General features: G+C 46.4%; 1 protein-coding gene across 2 annotated transcripts in view; it reads left to right on the top strand.

The window, feature by feature from the left end:
- Positions 1-16,346, top strand: part of LOC138740714 (probable G-protein coupled receptor 174) — a 149,703-nt gene that overhangs the window by 120,679 nt on the left and 12,678 nt on the right. The window contains exon 1 of one of the 2 annotated variants that reach the window (XM_069893767.1): positions 5,025-5,325. The exons of the other annotated variant lie outside the window; for it this stretch is intronic. The gene's annotated coding sequence lies outside the window, so the exon portion shown is untranslated. Of the gene's footprint in view, positions 1-5,024; positions 5,326-16,346 lie in introns of those variants that run through there. 2 annotated transcript variants of the gene reach the window in all.

The raw sequence follows: 16,346 nt of genomic DNA, 5'->3' as shown, positions 1-16,346 counted from the left end.
GGTGAAGGCTGCAAGTTGGCAGATCTGCTGCACGACCCCCATTTCAAGATGGGTTTTGAGTTCTAAATTTCTGTAGTGAATTGCAGAAATTGAGGCTGGTTATTCTATTTCCCCTGGAAATAGGGGAAAATGAAGTCCTTGTGATAATCTGGAAGAAGAGATTATTTAAAAAAAAAATCCCAAATGGGGGCAGGTTTCTTTGGTAAGACACATCAGTTGCTGATTGAAGGAGATCAGTTTGTGTATCCAACGAAAATCTCTCTGAAATCAACAAAGACTTTCCTAAGTGGTAACAACTTAAGTTAAAGCACCAGAACCTGGTGAATATAATAAATGTTTGATTCTGTGCACCGTATGGAAGTTTGTCTCATACCAGTGAACTTAGAGAAGTGAATGATTGGAAAAAGAAATTCTTGAACACATAAATACTACATACACATGCACTTACAGTTGGATAACCATGTTCCTCAACATGGTTATCCAACTGCACGAAAACCAACAAGGTCGGGTCAGATACAGCAATGAGCTCTCTGAACCCTTCTCCATTAACAATGGCGTGAAGCAAGGCTGCGTTATCGGACCAAACTACTTTTCAATCTTCTTCAGCATGATGCTGAAACAAGCCATGAAAGACCTCAACAATGTAGATGCTGTTTACATCCGGTAGCGCACGGATGGCAGTCTCTTCAATCTGAGGCGCCTGCAAGCTCAAACCAAGACACAAGAGAAACTTGTCCGTGAACTACTCTTTGCAGACGATGCCGCTTTAGTTGCCCATTCAGAGCCAGCTCTTCAGCGCTTGACGTCCTGTTTTGCGGAAACTGCCAAAATGTTTGGCCTGGAAGTCAGCCTGAAGAAAACTGAGGTCCTCCATCAGCCAGCTCCCCACCATGACTACCAGCCCCTCCACATCTCCATCGGGCACACAAATCTCAAAACGGTCAACCAGTTTACCTATCTCGGCTGCACCATTTCATCGGATGCAAGGACTGACAACGAGATAGACAACAGACTCGCCAAGGCAAATAGCGCCTTTGGAAGATTACACAAAAAGAGTCTGGAAAAACAACCAACTGAAAAACCTCACAAAGATTAGCGTATACAGAGCTATTGTCATACCCACACTCTTGTTTGGCTCCGAATCATGGGTCCTCTACCGGCATCACCCACGGCTCCTAGAACGCTTCCACCAGCGTTGTCTCCGCTCCATCCTCAACATTCATTGGAGCGACTTCATCCCTAACATCGAAGTACTTGAGATGGCAGAGGCCGACAGCATAGAATCCACGCTGCTGAAGATCCAACTGCGCTGGGTAGGTCACGTCTCCAGAATGGAGGACCATCGCCTTCCCCAGATTGTGTTATATGGCGAGCTCTCCACTGGCCACCGTGACAGAGGTGCACCAAAGAAGAGGTACAAGGACTGCCTAAAGAAATCTCTTGGTGCCTGCCACATTGACCACCGCCAGTGGGCTGATATCGCCTCAAACCGTGCATCTTGGCACCTCACAGTTCGGCGGGCAGCAACCTCCTTTGAAGAAGACCGCAGAGCCCACCTCATCGACAAAAGAGGAAAAACCCAACACCCAACCCCAACCAACCAATTTTCCCTTGCAATCGCTGCAACCGTGTCTGCCTGTTCCGCATCGGACTTGTCAGCCACAAATGAGCCTGCAGCTGTCATGGACATTACCCCTCCATAAATCTTCGTCCGCGAAGCCAAGCCAAAGAAAAGAAGAAACACATGCACTTAGAATTAGAAGTTGGGTAAGTTCTTATTATTCTATACTAGTTTTGTTTAAGTACTCATCGTCTTGGTGAATTTCTGATGCTGCTTGTTTTTGAGTCACTTTGGGCTCCAAATAACTGAAATAATCTCATAATTTGGATCTCATATGGACCCCAACTGGTTAATCTCCGCAGGATAAATCCGAGTGCCCACCCACAAACCATCCCGAAATCCAGCAATCAATCTGGTGAACTTTCTGCATAACAATCACATCCTCCTTCCTCCTTTGGAGGAGGTAGGAAGAGATCAGAGCTCTACACAGTATTCCAGGTACAGTTTCATCAGGTTGTCCTTGGACAATATAGAAGAGAAATGGAGGGCTTAGTGTCAGGGCAACAATGTCTCCCTCAGTCAGCCAGACCAAAGACTTGTACAGAAGCGTGGAAATCAATCCTGTGAGGTTTGAGTTGCGATTTGACCGGGTCCAGCACCTACACTTCTCAGAAGCTGGAGGGAAGCTGGAGGGAATTTAGCATGTTTATCTGTATCCGCCAACAGTTTCTACAGGTGGATTACAGAAAGTAATCCTGTCAGGGTGCATCACACGTAGGATGGAACTGCTCAGGCCATCGCTTATTCCCCCTCCTCTCCATCAACTCTATCGACACTGAGAAAAACAACCAGTGCTAAAAGACTCACCTCAACCTGTCACTCTCTCTTCACCCATTTCCTGTCAAGAATACATTCATGTGAGTGAGCTCACACATCACTAGATTCAAAGAAAGCTGTGATCTGTCCCTGAATGAACCCCTCACCAGTAAATTCCCACTGCTTTTGATCTCTCTCTGTTTCTCTGCACTTCTGCTCTGTGCTTTTCTTTCTGTACTCATCATCATTGTGTAGCTGTCCCTCATGGTCGAGGATGATGGCCCTTCATTCTGTTGATCCATCAAGCGAAGATGCCTGTGCATGGATTTGTTTAACGTGCACTCGATGTTGAGCTCCAAGAACCACATAATACTTCACAAATCAACCAACTAATTCCAATGCCATGGAAACCACCAGGATTGGAGCTGATGGATTTGTTGCAGCCTTTGTCTGCCTTCACAGCCATTGAGTTCAGAGTAACTTCGTCTGCCTGTTCCACCGTTGAGGTCCTGGTTGGAAAGTTTTTTTGTCAGGGATCTCACCCTCAACCTTACCTCCATGGTTGACACTACCAGAAGCCCAGCTCCAGATGGCACCGCTCTTGGTATCTCAAGACCACACAAGCTTCTGTGACATAGTGTATGTATAAGGTTTGTTAGAGTAGGTCACATACAAACACTTTATAACAGATCTTATTTAAAATAGTAGAGCTCTGCCCCATTGTAGAAGTATCGGCTCCAGAGCATTTTCAAGAGCTTTGAAGAATGTTCAAGAGACTTCATTAATGGATTGTTGTTTACATAAGGCAAAAGACGAAAGAGCATGTCAGAGTCGCTTCTGTCTGGAATAGCACTTGCTTAGCAGAGAGTCAAGAAGCCTTTCTTTCAGAGAGTCAGAGAGAGAGAGAGAGAGAGAGAGAGAGAGAGAGAGAGATCACTTTAACAGTGTTACAGCCAGCAGAAGTAGCTGAGACTGGAACAGGACGAGCTGGCAAGCTTATGGAAAACCCAGTTGTTATACGCCCTAGACAAAGCCTTTGTGGTTCATGCAAGAGGGGAGAACTGGCTGTCTAATGTTTCACTTGAAATTAAGAGAAACAGAAAGGAACACTGTGTTGACCTGAAAGGAAGAGGTTACCATTTGGAGAACCCTGAAGGGGCAGGTTTTGTCAGCAAGACACTGGAGTGGCTGATTAAAAGGAACAACAAATCTCTCTCTGAAAACCATCAAGAACCAAAGCCTGGTGAACTTCATAAATATTAAATTCTGTGCACAGTGTAAGAATTGCCTGCAACCAGTGAACTTGGAGGAATGAGAAGTGAGATTGGACTGTGAACCAAAGAACTTTTCTGAACGTACATACATGTGTGCTTAGAATTAGAAGGAGGTTGTTAGGTTATTTAAGTTAAAGTGTGATTCTATTTTCATGTTTAAAGATAATTAAAAGCAACTTTTGTTTAAGTAACCATTTGTCTTGGTGAATATCTATCGCTGCTGGGTTTTGGGGTCCTCTGGACTCGTAACACTTCACCACGGTAAGGTGGCAATCCATGGAGAAACTTTCTGTTCTATGTACCGAGTGGCGAGCTTGCCACTCGAATTTTAGTTCAATGCCTCTGAACTAATTTGTGCTCAAAACCTCTTGTAATACAAGGTGAATGCAACCTTCTGTCGATACGGTCCCCTCTCCCTGCATCTCCATCCACATGGACCCTTTATTTCCAAACTCTATCTCACAGTTCCAACCCCACTGAGCTCTCTGTGATCTCGGCAGCTAAACCGTCCCTCCTTTCCTTCCCCTTCATGCTCATTTTACGCTGGAGAAGCTCAACAGATCAAACCGTGCACTTTATATAGCAAAGATATATAAAGATACATCACTTTGCCTGCAGACTTTTCGTACTTCACTTCTGCTAAGTTTCAGCTCGCAGATTTCAACACTGTCCCGAAGTTCAAATGAAAGCGAAAATCCCTCGAATTACTCATGCCTTCATTCGAAAGTCACGGACGCACCGGAACGTGGACTGAGCGAGGCTCCTTCTCGATGATCCGCCGGCCGAGAGTCCTTAGAGCGGCGCAGAGCGAAACTACCCGAGGGCCGGAGAGAAGCGGCCAGTCGAACGCACCAAGACTTGCCCAGTGGAAGGGGGGCGGAGTTGAAAAGAGGGCGAGAAGATCCAAGCATGAGGCAGCCAGCCAGGGAGACAGGTCGGCAGTGAGTAGTTAGCGATCAGTGTATATATATATATATATATATATATATATATATATATAAAACACCCCCCATTGACTGAAGTGCCAAGCAGATGAACCCTGTTGTGCAGACTTCACAGGCTAGAACGTGCAGAAGGCAGAGCCGTGAAATGTTGACCAAGATTCGCGTTCAGTTCCCATAACTTCTTGCAACACGTTTCCAGAGCGCAGAGGGAAATCCTTTCTGACAGCTCGTTCTGGTTGACACAGCCCTCCCTCTTCCCCCCCCCCTCCCCCCCTCCCCCCTTCCCCCCCTCCCCCCTCCCCTTCCCCCCCCTCCCCCCTCCCCTTCCCCCCCCTCCCCCCTCCCCTTCCCCCCCTCCCCCCTCCCCTTCCCCCCTCCCCTTCCCCCCTCCCCTTCCCCCCCCTCTTCTCCCCCCCCCCCCCCACCACTGTTAACGGCCGGGGAAGATGTTCTCGGACTCTGTGTGAAACCCCTGGAGGTTCGACACCTCCGTGCAACAGCTCTGGTCGAAAGTGTCCGCTTTCCAGCGTGCAAGAAACCCCCACCCGCCGCCGCTTCTTGTAGACTGAATTTACATAAAACCACCAGCCGAGTGAGTGTGTGAAAAAAAGGAAATGCACAAGCCTTCAGACAGTTCGGGCGGCTGGAGCTTCGAAAGGCGCTCGGTCCCCGTGGCCGCTTTCAACGCGCGTCGCTCCCTCGCCGGTTCCAGGTGCCTTAAGCAAAGCGGGTAAGTGCTCCCGCCTCCCGCGTAGCTCAACACCGGGCACCACTTCAATAAATCCCACCTCGCTTCTCCGTCGCTTAGAAGCCGGGGGAAGAACGTGGATCCGCGCTGCGACCTTTACGTGTTCGGACACGGACAGACGCGTGATGTATCCCAGGTCAAACTCGGGGCCGCCACCACCGGGGACCGAAGGGAGGGTCAGAAAGGACCGTGGGGCTAGGGGGTGGGTGGGGATAGAGCGGGATATAACGACTCAGTGGGACAGAGTCGGTCGGCGTGGCGGAGATTCCTAGAGTCAGGCGAGGAAAATCAGCATCCGAAGCCAACCCAGTTCGACCCACCTTTGCATGTCCGGTGGTGCCAGGAGGAGGAGGAGGAGGGGGGGGGGGGTTATTTCTTAAATGGAGGGTTGCCAGAAGTCGGTCCTGCCACTCTGGACTGGCCCGGGTTTTGTACATGGTAAGGGGTCTCTGCGGGCTGAAAGGTACATCCTCACCCACAGCCCGCCCCCCCCCCCCCCCAGGCCTGGCTGAACCAGTAAGCAAAATCACCACGTGCTTAGGGCTCCGAGGGAAGGGGAGTTTCCCCAACCCTCCCACCCAGTGCTTGATTTACCATGGTGCAGTTGAACTTGGGCTCCACAAAAAGCACCCCTCCCTCAATAAATTAAAAATATTTATAATATGCAGGTTATATTTATAATTTATATATACAGGTTTATATTTATAATATTTAGACTATAGTTGGGTCCAGCCTGGAAGATAACTGCATTTTTATTATTTAACATTCAGCATTTATTGAGTCTTGTCAGTCAGACAATGGAAGGGTCTAGGGGGAACCATGGTTGGGCTGTGCTGAGGACATCAGTTGGCCTTAATCCAGCCCTGCCCCCCCCCCCTTCCCAAGAAGAGTGGCCCAACAGGGAAAAGTGTGCTCCATTCCCACTCAAGACTACAGCATTTGTGAAAGGCAAAGAGTACTCTCCGCGAATCCGATGGCACAACTGGTGGAGCTGCTACCTCAGCACCAGAGATGTGGATGCCGCCCTGACCTTGGGCGATGTCTGCGTCCAGTTTGCACCTTCTGCCTTTGTGTGTGGGTCTCCTCACCCTCGCACATTCTCCCCCCCCACCACCCTTCCTTGAGATGTAGAATCTGATGGATGTAGCGAATACAAACAATCAGATTAATATAGAATATAAATTGTGGATTAGGCCAGAAAGGCCTTTTTTTTCATACTCTATTCCTCTGTTAAAGTTTCAATGTTTGGGCACATCTATGCCAGAAACATTACTTGAAATTCAAACCTCTTGAAGAAATTTGAGGTAAAAACACAAGTTAAAAAAAATCTGTGGAAAGAGAAACTGAGTTAATGATTCAGGCAGAAGTCTCTTCATGAGAATGAAGAGTAACTGGCTCACAATGTCTGTACCAATATGATATCAAATTAAATTAATCCCACCTACCTGCACATTATCCATATACTTCCATTCTCACACAATTCTATGATTACTCGACATAATTCAATTATGTATTTTAAACATCAACATTATACTATCTGCACACATCCACCCACCCAAAACAAACACACATCTGCAGACATACAAAACACACATACTCATCCCCACACACACACACACACACACACACACACACACAGACATGCCCACCCACCCAAAACAAACATACACAAAACATGCACACACACAGAACCAACATTCACACACAACAAAGACATACACAAAATCAGACACTCACAAATACACAAGCATAAGCGTGCATGCACACACACCCGTCCACACATCAACACACAAATAACAAACACACACACACAAGCATACAGACATACAAAACAGACATACTTGTATACACACATCCATAGACATACTCACACACACAAAACAAACATAAACACAATAAACATACACAAAACATGCACACACACAACACACAGACACACACAATATACATTCACGCACCCCCTTAAAAATTCCCACTCTCACCCTTCTTTGGCTTGGCTTCGCGGACGAAGATTTATGGAGGGGGTAAATGTCCACGTCAGCTGCAGGCTCGTTTGTGGCTGACAAGTCCGATGCAGGACAGGCAGACACGGTTGCAGCGGTTGCAGGGGAAAATTGGTTGGTTGGGATTGGGTGTTGGGTTTTTCCTCCTTTGCCTTTTGTCAGTGAGGTGGGCTCTGCGGTCTTCTTCAAAGGAGGTTGCTGCCCGCCAAACTGTGAGGCACCAAGATGCACGGTTTGAGGCGATATCAGCCCACTGGCGGTGGTCAATGTGGCATGCCCACCCACCCAAAACAAACATACACAAAACATGCACACACACAGAACCAACATTCACACACAACAAAGACATACACAAAATCAGACACTCACAAATACACAAGCATAAGCGTGCATGCACACACACCCGTCCGCACATCAACACACAAAAAACAAACACACACACACATGCATACAGACATACAAAACAGACATACTCGTATACACACATCCATAGACACACTCACACACATACACACCCTCTCACCTTAAAGTGTGGCCTAATAGCATTTGGCAAGTTCACTGGAAATGGACAATTATGGAAACCAATAACATGTTTCCCACACATATGGCAGAATTTGGAACTTCTATCTGGGAAAATATTGTGAATATTGGAACAATTTCACCTCCCACCACCTCCTGCTCCCCTGTAACCTCCATAGCTGCATGGCTTCTTATTCATTCCAGCATTGAACCCCAAGTTCCATACGTCTATGCCTCTCTCCTTGGTCCCAATCCGCAATATGATCAGGAAACCGTCAGGAAACTGCCCAAGGCCCTTTGGGAGCCCTGCTTGCTATTGACATCCTTGTGGATCCCAGTTCTGATACTTGCTTCCAACGAATCAGTCTCCAGCAGTCACTCACTGGTCCAATGCTGTGTTCTACCACCCTGTAGTGTCCTCTCTCAGGCTTCTCCTAGGTGGGATGATGTCTTCCACTCTGGTGATTTATAAGAGGCTTTAAATATAAGATTATATAAAGCCCTGATAATAACTCACCTGGAATTGTGTGTGTTGACCTGGTCTGTTTTACAATAAAGGAAGTGAAGATTCTCCAGATTGATTCTGGAATGGCAGGTTAGCGCAAGAAGAGACAGTTAACATACTAGGCCTATAGGCAGTGGTAGATTAACCATTAGGCTGAGTAGGCTGAAGTCTAGGGGCTGGAGGGTAAGGAGGCTCCAGCCCCTAGGCTTCAGCCTACTCAGTAAAGGGTAGGCACCTGATCTCTACTTGCTGTGCCTGCACGGGTGAAGCCAGTGACCATGGGTGACATGCATGGTGGTTTCTGGGAGCAGGCAGTGGTGGGCTGGCAGCATGAAGATTTGCGGAGTGTGCCCGATCCTCTACCTTCCCATCAAACTATTAGATGCTTAACGTCCAAATCAGGCGGAGAGTCGTTTAACATCTAATATTTGGTGGGAAGGTGGAGGATTGGGGGTTGGGCGATGCATCCTGCCCATAAGCTCCAGCATGCTGGACAACAAGGAAGAGTTCAGGAGCCCCCCACAACGAGCACGACATGACCTGGCAACAGGCACCAAACTACCACTTGAGTTCGGTGCCTGCTGCTGGGTTGTGTTGTGCTTGTTGGGGGCTCCTAAACCCTTCCTTGTTATCCAGCATTCTGGGCCCCAATAGTCACTCGCTTTTCATACCAAGGGAACACCATCTATTAAGTAATCTGGGGCAACAAACAGCAGGATGTGACAGATGAATCACTAACAAAATCGCCATGTGTCCCCTATCGTGATCCACACAGGTGCTAATTTGCTAACCAGTAGGCAGCAGTTATTTGTGAGATTGTTTACCATGATCCATGTCCATGATGACACCAGCAGGGTCTCGGGCTCCGCCGGTCCCATTGCTACCTGTCAATCAATGTTGGCGTGTTTGTAAAAAGTGTGCGTGAGACTGGGGCCTGCCTCCTGCAGCAGAGCTCAGCTCATCACTCACGGAAAGGTTGGGGACAACTGATTCAATTAACCTTGGACTCTGCCATGGGACTGGAGTAAGTGACCATTTTAATTCATTTATTCATGCTGTTTAAATTATGAACGACAGAACAGTTTCTGGAAGTTGCATTATACCTAGAGTTTGCAAATTGCAATGGTCGCTGAAAGGAAGGGGTATTTCAAGTCTCATTGTGTATAGCGACCACATGTTTTTGCTGCCCTCGTCCTTCCATCTTCGTGTAATGTCGTCGTGGTTAAAAGCTCCTGCCCAAGGAGTATTTCTGAGTGGTGGCTGCAGCCTGCAGATGATACAATCTTACAAATTACTACTGCCATATATCAGTGGTGGGGAGTCGGAGAATGGCTGTGTATTGAATGCCCCCCAATCGGGCTGATGTGCCATGTATGTTGTCGATCTTCTTGAGTGGTGGCAAGTTATGTGGTGAATTACACACTCGTGCAGAAGGCCAACACCTCAGTTTTAATCAATGTGATGTAGACAGTGACTGTTATGCAATTTACATGGTGTGGGGTGAGAGCTGAATTTCTTGGATGCCTGGCCTGGTTGTGGCTGGTACAAGACGGTTGTGCTTTTTTAGTGTTAAGGACTGATTTTGAACAAACACAAGACCATGTGATATAGGAGCAGTAGGCTGTTTGGCCCATTGTTTTCTATGCTATTCTATCATGAGATGATCCATTCTCCCACTCAGCCCCACTCCCCTGCCTCCTCTCCATAACTTTTGATATGCTGAGTATCAATCTCTGCCTTAACTACACCTAATGACTTGGCTTCCACAGGTAGAAAATTCCAGAGGTTCGCTACTCTTTGGCTGAAGAAATTCCTTTGCATCTCAGTTTGAAATGTGCACCCTTCAATCCTGAAGTTGTGCCCTCTTGTTCTTGACTCCCCTATCCTAGGAAACATTAGCTTGATTTCAACCATTGAGGACAATAAAAAATAATTACAAAATGGTTGAAAAGTGGTTTCTTTCTTTGGCTTGGCTTCGCGGACGAAGATTTATGGAGGGGGTAAAAAGTCCACGTCAGCTGCAGGCTCGTTTGTGGCTGACCAGTCCGATGCGGGACAGGCAGACACGATTGCAGCGGTTGCAAGGGAAAATTGGTTGGTTGGGGTTGGGTGTTGGGTTTTTCCTCCTTTGCCTTTTGTCAGTGAGGTGGGCTCTGCGGTCTTCTTCAAAGGAGGCTGCTGCCCGCCAAACTGTGAGGCGCCAAGATGCACGGTTTGAGGCGTTATCAGCCCACTGGCGGTGGTCAATGTGGCAGGCACCAAGAGATTTCTTTAGGCAGTCCTTGTACCTTTTCTTTGGTGCACCTCTGTCACGGTGGCCAGTGGAGAGCTCGCCATATAATACGATGGTCCTCCATTCTGGAGACGTGACCCATTCAGCGCAGCTGGATCTTCAGCAGCGTGGACTCGATGCTGTCGACCTCTGCCATCTCGAGTACCTCGACGTTAGGGGTGTGAGCGCTCCAATGGATGTTGAGGATGGAGCGGAGACAACGCTGGTGGAAGCGTTCTAGGAGCCGTAGGTGGTGCCGGTAGAGGACCCATGATTCGGAGCCGAACAGGAGTGTGGGTATGACAACGGCTCTGTATACGCTTATCTTTGTGAGGTTTTTCAGTTGGTTGTTTTTCCAGACTCTTTTGTGTAGTCTTCCAAAGGCGCTATTTGCCTTGGCGAGTCTGTTGTCTATCTCATTGTCGATCCTTGCATCCGATGAAATGGTGCAGCCGAGATAGGTAAACTGGTTGACCGTTTTGAGTTTTGTGTGCCCGATGGAGATGTGGGGGGGCTGGTAGTCATGGTGGGGAGCTGGCTGATGGAGGACCTCAGTTTTCTTCAGGCTGACTTCCAGGCCAAACATTTTGGCAGTTTCCGCAAAGCAGGACGTCAAGCGCTGAAGAGCTGGCTCTGAATGGGCAACTAAAGCGGCATCATCTGCAAAGAGTAGTTCACGAAAGCCGCACTGTGATTCTGGGAGAATATTCTCAGCGACACTAGGTATTATTCTATTTAGTAGAATCCTAGCGAAGATTTTGCCTGCAATGGAGAGCAACGTGATTCCCCTGTAGTTTGAGCAGTCTGATTTCTCGCCTTTGTTTTTGTACAGGGTGATGATGGTGGCATCACGAAGATCCTGAGGCAGTTTACCTTGGTCCCAACAAAGCTTGAAAAACTCATGCAGTTTGGCATGCAGAGTTTTGCCGCCAGCCTTCCAGACTTCTGGGGGCAAAAGTGGTTTAATGAACTTCTGAATCACCACAAACATATTATCTTTCACTTTAGAACTTAAGGGAATCCATTGCGAATGCAAATCAAAATTCAAAAGCTCAATGAAGTAACATTTAAAATTATATTCTTTATTCAGTTTCCGACCTAAGGCATGATGTCAGGAGAAGGGCGAACTCTAACTGAATACTTCCATATTGCAGCTGAGGCATGGAGGGGAAGTCCTCTGGTGACTCACCTTGCAATGTTCATCTGGAGCTTTTTCAGCTTACAGAATGATATTCATAATTATATCAGTGCTAATATTGGAAAGAAAATATACTTCTTGGTGAGGAAACAGTTCAAACAGGTCCATTCAGTGGTAGCTTTCTCTTTGTCTTCTGAAATCCCTGAGGAGAGAAGACACCTTGATTCCACTGGTTTTGTGCATTCTGCAGTGGCTGTTGGGAACCTCAGACTTTTCCACAGGTGGGAAGTGTGGTTGTTGAAGGTAGTTAGTGAGGTGGTCTGATCTGTGAGGGGGTTCTTTGTGCTCCCAATAGATTGCCTCAAAATCATTCTCAATGCTCCTTCTCCTTGGCACAAAGGTCCCCAGGAAGGGCAGGGCAGTTAACATAGCAGTTTGTGCAACATCACTACAGCACCAGGGACCTGGATTCAAATGCAGCACTGTCTATAAAGGAGTTTATATGTTCTCTGTGCTACCTGAGGATTCTGAGTGCTCCGGCTTCCTCCCAACCTCCAAAACCTATGGGATTGGTGTGCTCATTGGTTGTAATTGGGCTGCACAGGTTTCATGGGCAGGAAGGGCCTTCTATAAATAAAACTCAGTGGGGGTGTTCTCAAGGCAGCTTTGAACACATTCTTGAAACTTTTCCTATAATTTTTTCCTATGCCAAACATCCAAAGTGTTCATTTTGAGAGGTCATGAGCTCTCACTAAAGAACATCATGGCCTACTCAATGTTGCTGACAGAGTGTAACTATGCTGGGAATGCTGGCCTGGAAGAGGACACTGACGTTGATTCAATTGTCCCTCCAGTGAACTAGGAGAATTTTTCCAGTGCTTTGAATGATCCAGCTCTGAGACGCAGATACAAGGGCAGGGATAGTCCAGCCAGTAGCTCATCGATTTACGCAGATCTTTTTTAAATTCTTTCTCTTTTTCATTTACAATTTTGTTTTATTGAGTTTAACATATAAATCCTACCTACAAAGCCCTCTCATAAAACAGATAGCAGGTCATGTCTGTACATATCACAGATTAATATAAATGTACATCAAAAAACCTATCCATATTTGTTTATTTAACAATATTTCTTAAATATAATTCTGGATAGAAACCAAGTAAACTACATTAGACAATTCCTTGGTCTAAATAAAGGGTCAATTCTGTCTAATGATCATTCACATTAAAACAACCACATTAAACCCATATTAACAAGTTAAAAATCTTTGAAAAAAGAATAAAAAGAAAAAAAAAACCCTAAAACTAGATCTAATTGATCTCCTCCCTCTAATCAAGAATAGGTTGTAAAGATATGAGTCGAATAACAATCTTCAGAAAGCAGACAGAGAATCACCGGAGCATCTAAACTTCTTAAATCTTCTGATCATGATCGTATTCTACGAATGGGCCCCACATCTTGTCAAATTGAAACTTTCTATTTATAATGTTGGATCTAATTTTCTCCAAGCTGAAATAGGACATTACATCATGTATCTGCCATGTATGAGTAGGTGAAGAGTCATCTTTCCATTTCATTAAAATTGCTGTCTGGCTATCAACATGATAAACACTAAAACTTTCTCCTGGGATGTGGACAGAGATAGATCCGGTTCACGAGATAAAACAAACAAGGCAATTAAAGGGCAGGTTCTATTTTGATCTTAAAAATCGTTGATAAAATTTGGAAAATGTTTTCCCAAAATCTTCCTAAATTGGGGCACTCCTTCCAGCTCCCCCCCCCCCCCAAATAAAAAGAATTAATGAATCTTCAAAAATTTTACACTTCTCACATAATAGATTTATTTAGTCATACAGCATGGTAATAGGCCCTTTCGGCCCATGAGCCCGTACCACCAAATTACACCCAGTTGATCTACAACCCCCGGTACGTTTCGAATGGTGGGAGGAATCTTGAGCCCCTGGGGAAAACTCATGTAGACCCAGGGAGAACGTACCAACAGCGTAGGATTTGAACCCCGGTCCCGATCACTGGTGCTGGAACAGCACCAAACATGCCACCACATAATCTTCAAATATTTTCTTTCTCAATCAAAAGTGGTGCTGGGAATTTGAAGACAATGGTGAAGCTCATCACTGATGCCAGCCTTTGCCGGGTTGGGGGGAGGGGGGGGAGGTGGTTTCCGAGATACGGAAAGTGGTCCGCTTTTTTCCAGAGTCTCACTGCGAACTTGTTTTTTTTAAGAGAGCACAAAGATCAGTAGTGAATCAAGTTTGTCGAGGACCTTTGTCTTGGAAATGTTGAATGCAAGGCATATCCTTTCATATATTTTGAAGAAGTTGATGGTGTCTTCGAACTCAGGTTCCAAGCTTGACTAACTGATGTTCAGGTGACTGGTTCCGCAGTGAAGTTTCTACAGGTTGCCCACATCCTAGATTAAAAAAAATGTTCTGAAACTCTCAGATTTATGCACCATTATAAATTTTTAATTTTATTTAGATAGATATAGCTTGGTAACAGGCCTTTACACCTAATAACGCCCAATTGAATTACATCCCCCGTATGTTTTGGACGGTAGGGTGAAACTGGGAAAGGCCACACAGATATAGGGAGGACATACAAACTCCTTAAAGACAGAGCCAGATTCGAACCCCCGTCACTGGCGCTGTAACAGCATTGTGCTAACTGCTACGCTAACCGTGCAGCCTGTATGAGAGTGTCCCCTTCATAAGGATTATCTGGGGCATTGTATCAGGTCTTCATCTTGCATAACAGAAGTCGCATTAGCTAAGTGATCTTTAACACTTGGAAGAAAAGTGATAATTCTTGTGTGAAGTTCGACCTTTTGGTTTCAACCCCATTGTCTCAGAGTCATGGAGTGTGCAAATGGGGCCTCCGGCCCAACTTCCCCATGCCATCCTGAATGTCCCACCTGCCTGCGCTTGGCCCATATCCCTCTCAGCCCATCCTATCCAAGTATCGGTCCAACTTTTCTCTTAAAAGTTGCAATCATATTCCCATGCTCTGGATAAAAGACTTTGGATTCATCCAATCTGTTCCTTTTGTGATTCTGTCCATCTTAGGTGTTTTTTAAAAAAAAATGTTGATATACAGCATGGTAACAGGCCCTTCTGGCCCACGAACCACTGATGCCAAACTACACCCAATTAACCTACAAATTCCGTGCGTTTTAGGAGGGTCGGAGTAACCTGGAGGAAACCCATTCAGACACAGGGAGAATGTACAAACCCCTTACGAACAGTGCTGGATTGGAAGCCTGGCCACTTGTGCTATTACAGCGTTGTGCTAACTGCTGTGCTAATCGAGCTTCTTAACTACTGTCTCGTATTGAGAAGAAAATGTTATGAATGCTCAGCACCTCTGTCTTCTCAGGAAGTGCAGTCACTGTTGCACCTTCCTGACAAGTGAGGAGCTGTTTAGTTGCCACGATAGGTCACTAGTGAAGTGAACTCCAAAGAACTTGGTGCTCTCCACTCACTCTACTACAGAGTTGATGATGTTTAGTGGAGGGTGGTCATTCCTGGTCCTCCTGAAATCCACAATCATCTCCTTTGTCTTGTCCACATTGAGACTCAGGTTGTTACTCTCTCCCCACATCACGAGATTTCCCACCTTTTCTCTGTAGTGCGACTCATCATTGTTGCTGATGAGGCCAATGACTGTTGTGCCATCTGAAAACTTGATGACACCATTGGAGATGGGTCTGGTCATGCAGTCATGGGTCAGTAACATGAACAGGAGCGGGCTGAGAACAGCCCTGAAGTGAGCCAGTACTCAGTGTGATGGTGCTTGATATTCTGCTACTGGCCAGACTGAGTGTGGTCTTTCCATTAGGAAGTCCATGATCCAGTTACAGAGAGAGGTGTTGAGTCCCAGTGAGGATGGGTTCTCTACCAGCCTCTGGGCAATGATTGTATTAAACGCCAAGTTGAAATTAATGAACAGCAGCCTGGTGTATGAGGCATCGTTCTCCAGGTAGGTCAGGATGGAGTGAAGCAACGGCTATAGCATTGTCTGTGGAAAAGTTTCTTCTATAGGCAAATTGAAATGGTACCAGCATTGAGGCCTGCAACCCACTTGGGTACCGGGATGATGGTGGCTGTCTTGAACCCTGTGGGAACAATGGACTACTGCAGAGATGTGATGAAGATGTTCATGAAGACCCCCGTCAATTGGTCTGCTCAGTCCTTCAGTACCTGACTAGGTATGTTGTTTGCTCATGCCACCTTGTGAGGGTTCACCTTGGATAGGGTTCTCCTCACCTTAGCCGCGGCTATGCAGGGGACCAGTTCATCAGGGGGACATGGAGTGTTCTTTGGCATCATCCTGTTCTTCTCATCAAACCATGCATAGAGAGGTTCAGCCTGTCCAGAAGGGAGGCGTCATTGTTCTTAACTCGCAAGGTGGACTTGTGATTTGTTACAGTCTTGATCCTTTGCCACAAGCGCCTCGTGTCGCTGGTGTCACGCAGCTGTCTGTATAACCCCACTTTGTATTCCTGATTGCACAGGAGAGTCAGCACTGTGTGATCTTAGTACCATTCAA

The sequence above is a fragment of the Narcine bancroftii genome, chromosome 8, assembly GCF_036971445.1.
Source record: "Narcine bancroftii isolate sNarBan1 chromosome 8, sNarBan1.hap1, whole genome shotgun sequence".
In the NCBI taxonomy this organism is placed as follows: domain Eukaryota; kingdom Metazoa; phylum Chordata; class Chondrichthyes; order Torpediniformes; family Narcinidae; genus Narcine; species Narcine bancroftii.
This window is presented reverse-complemented; position numbering and strand designations above follow the sequence as displayed.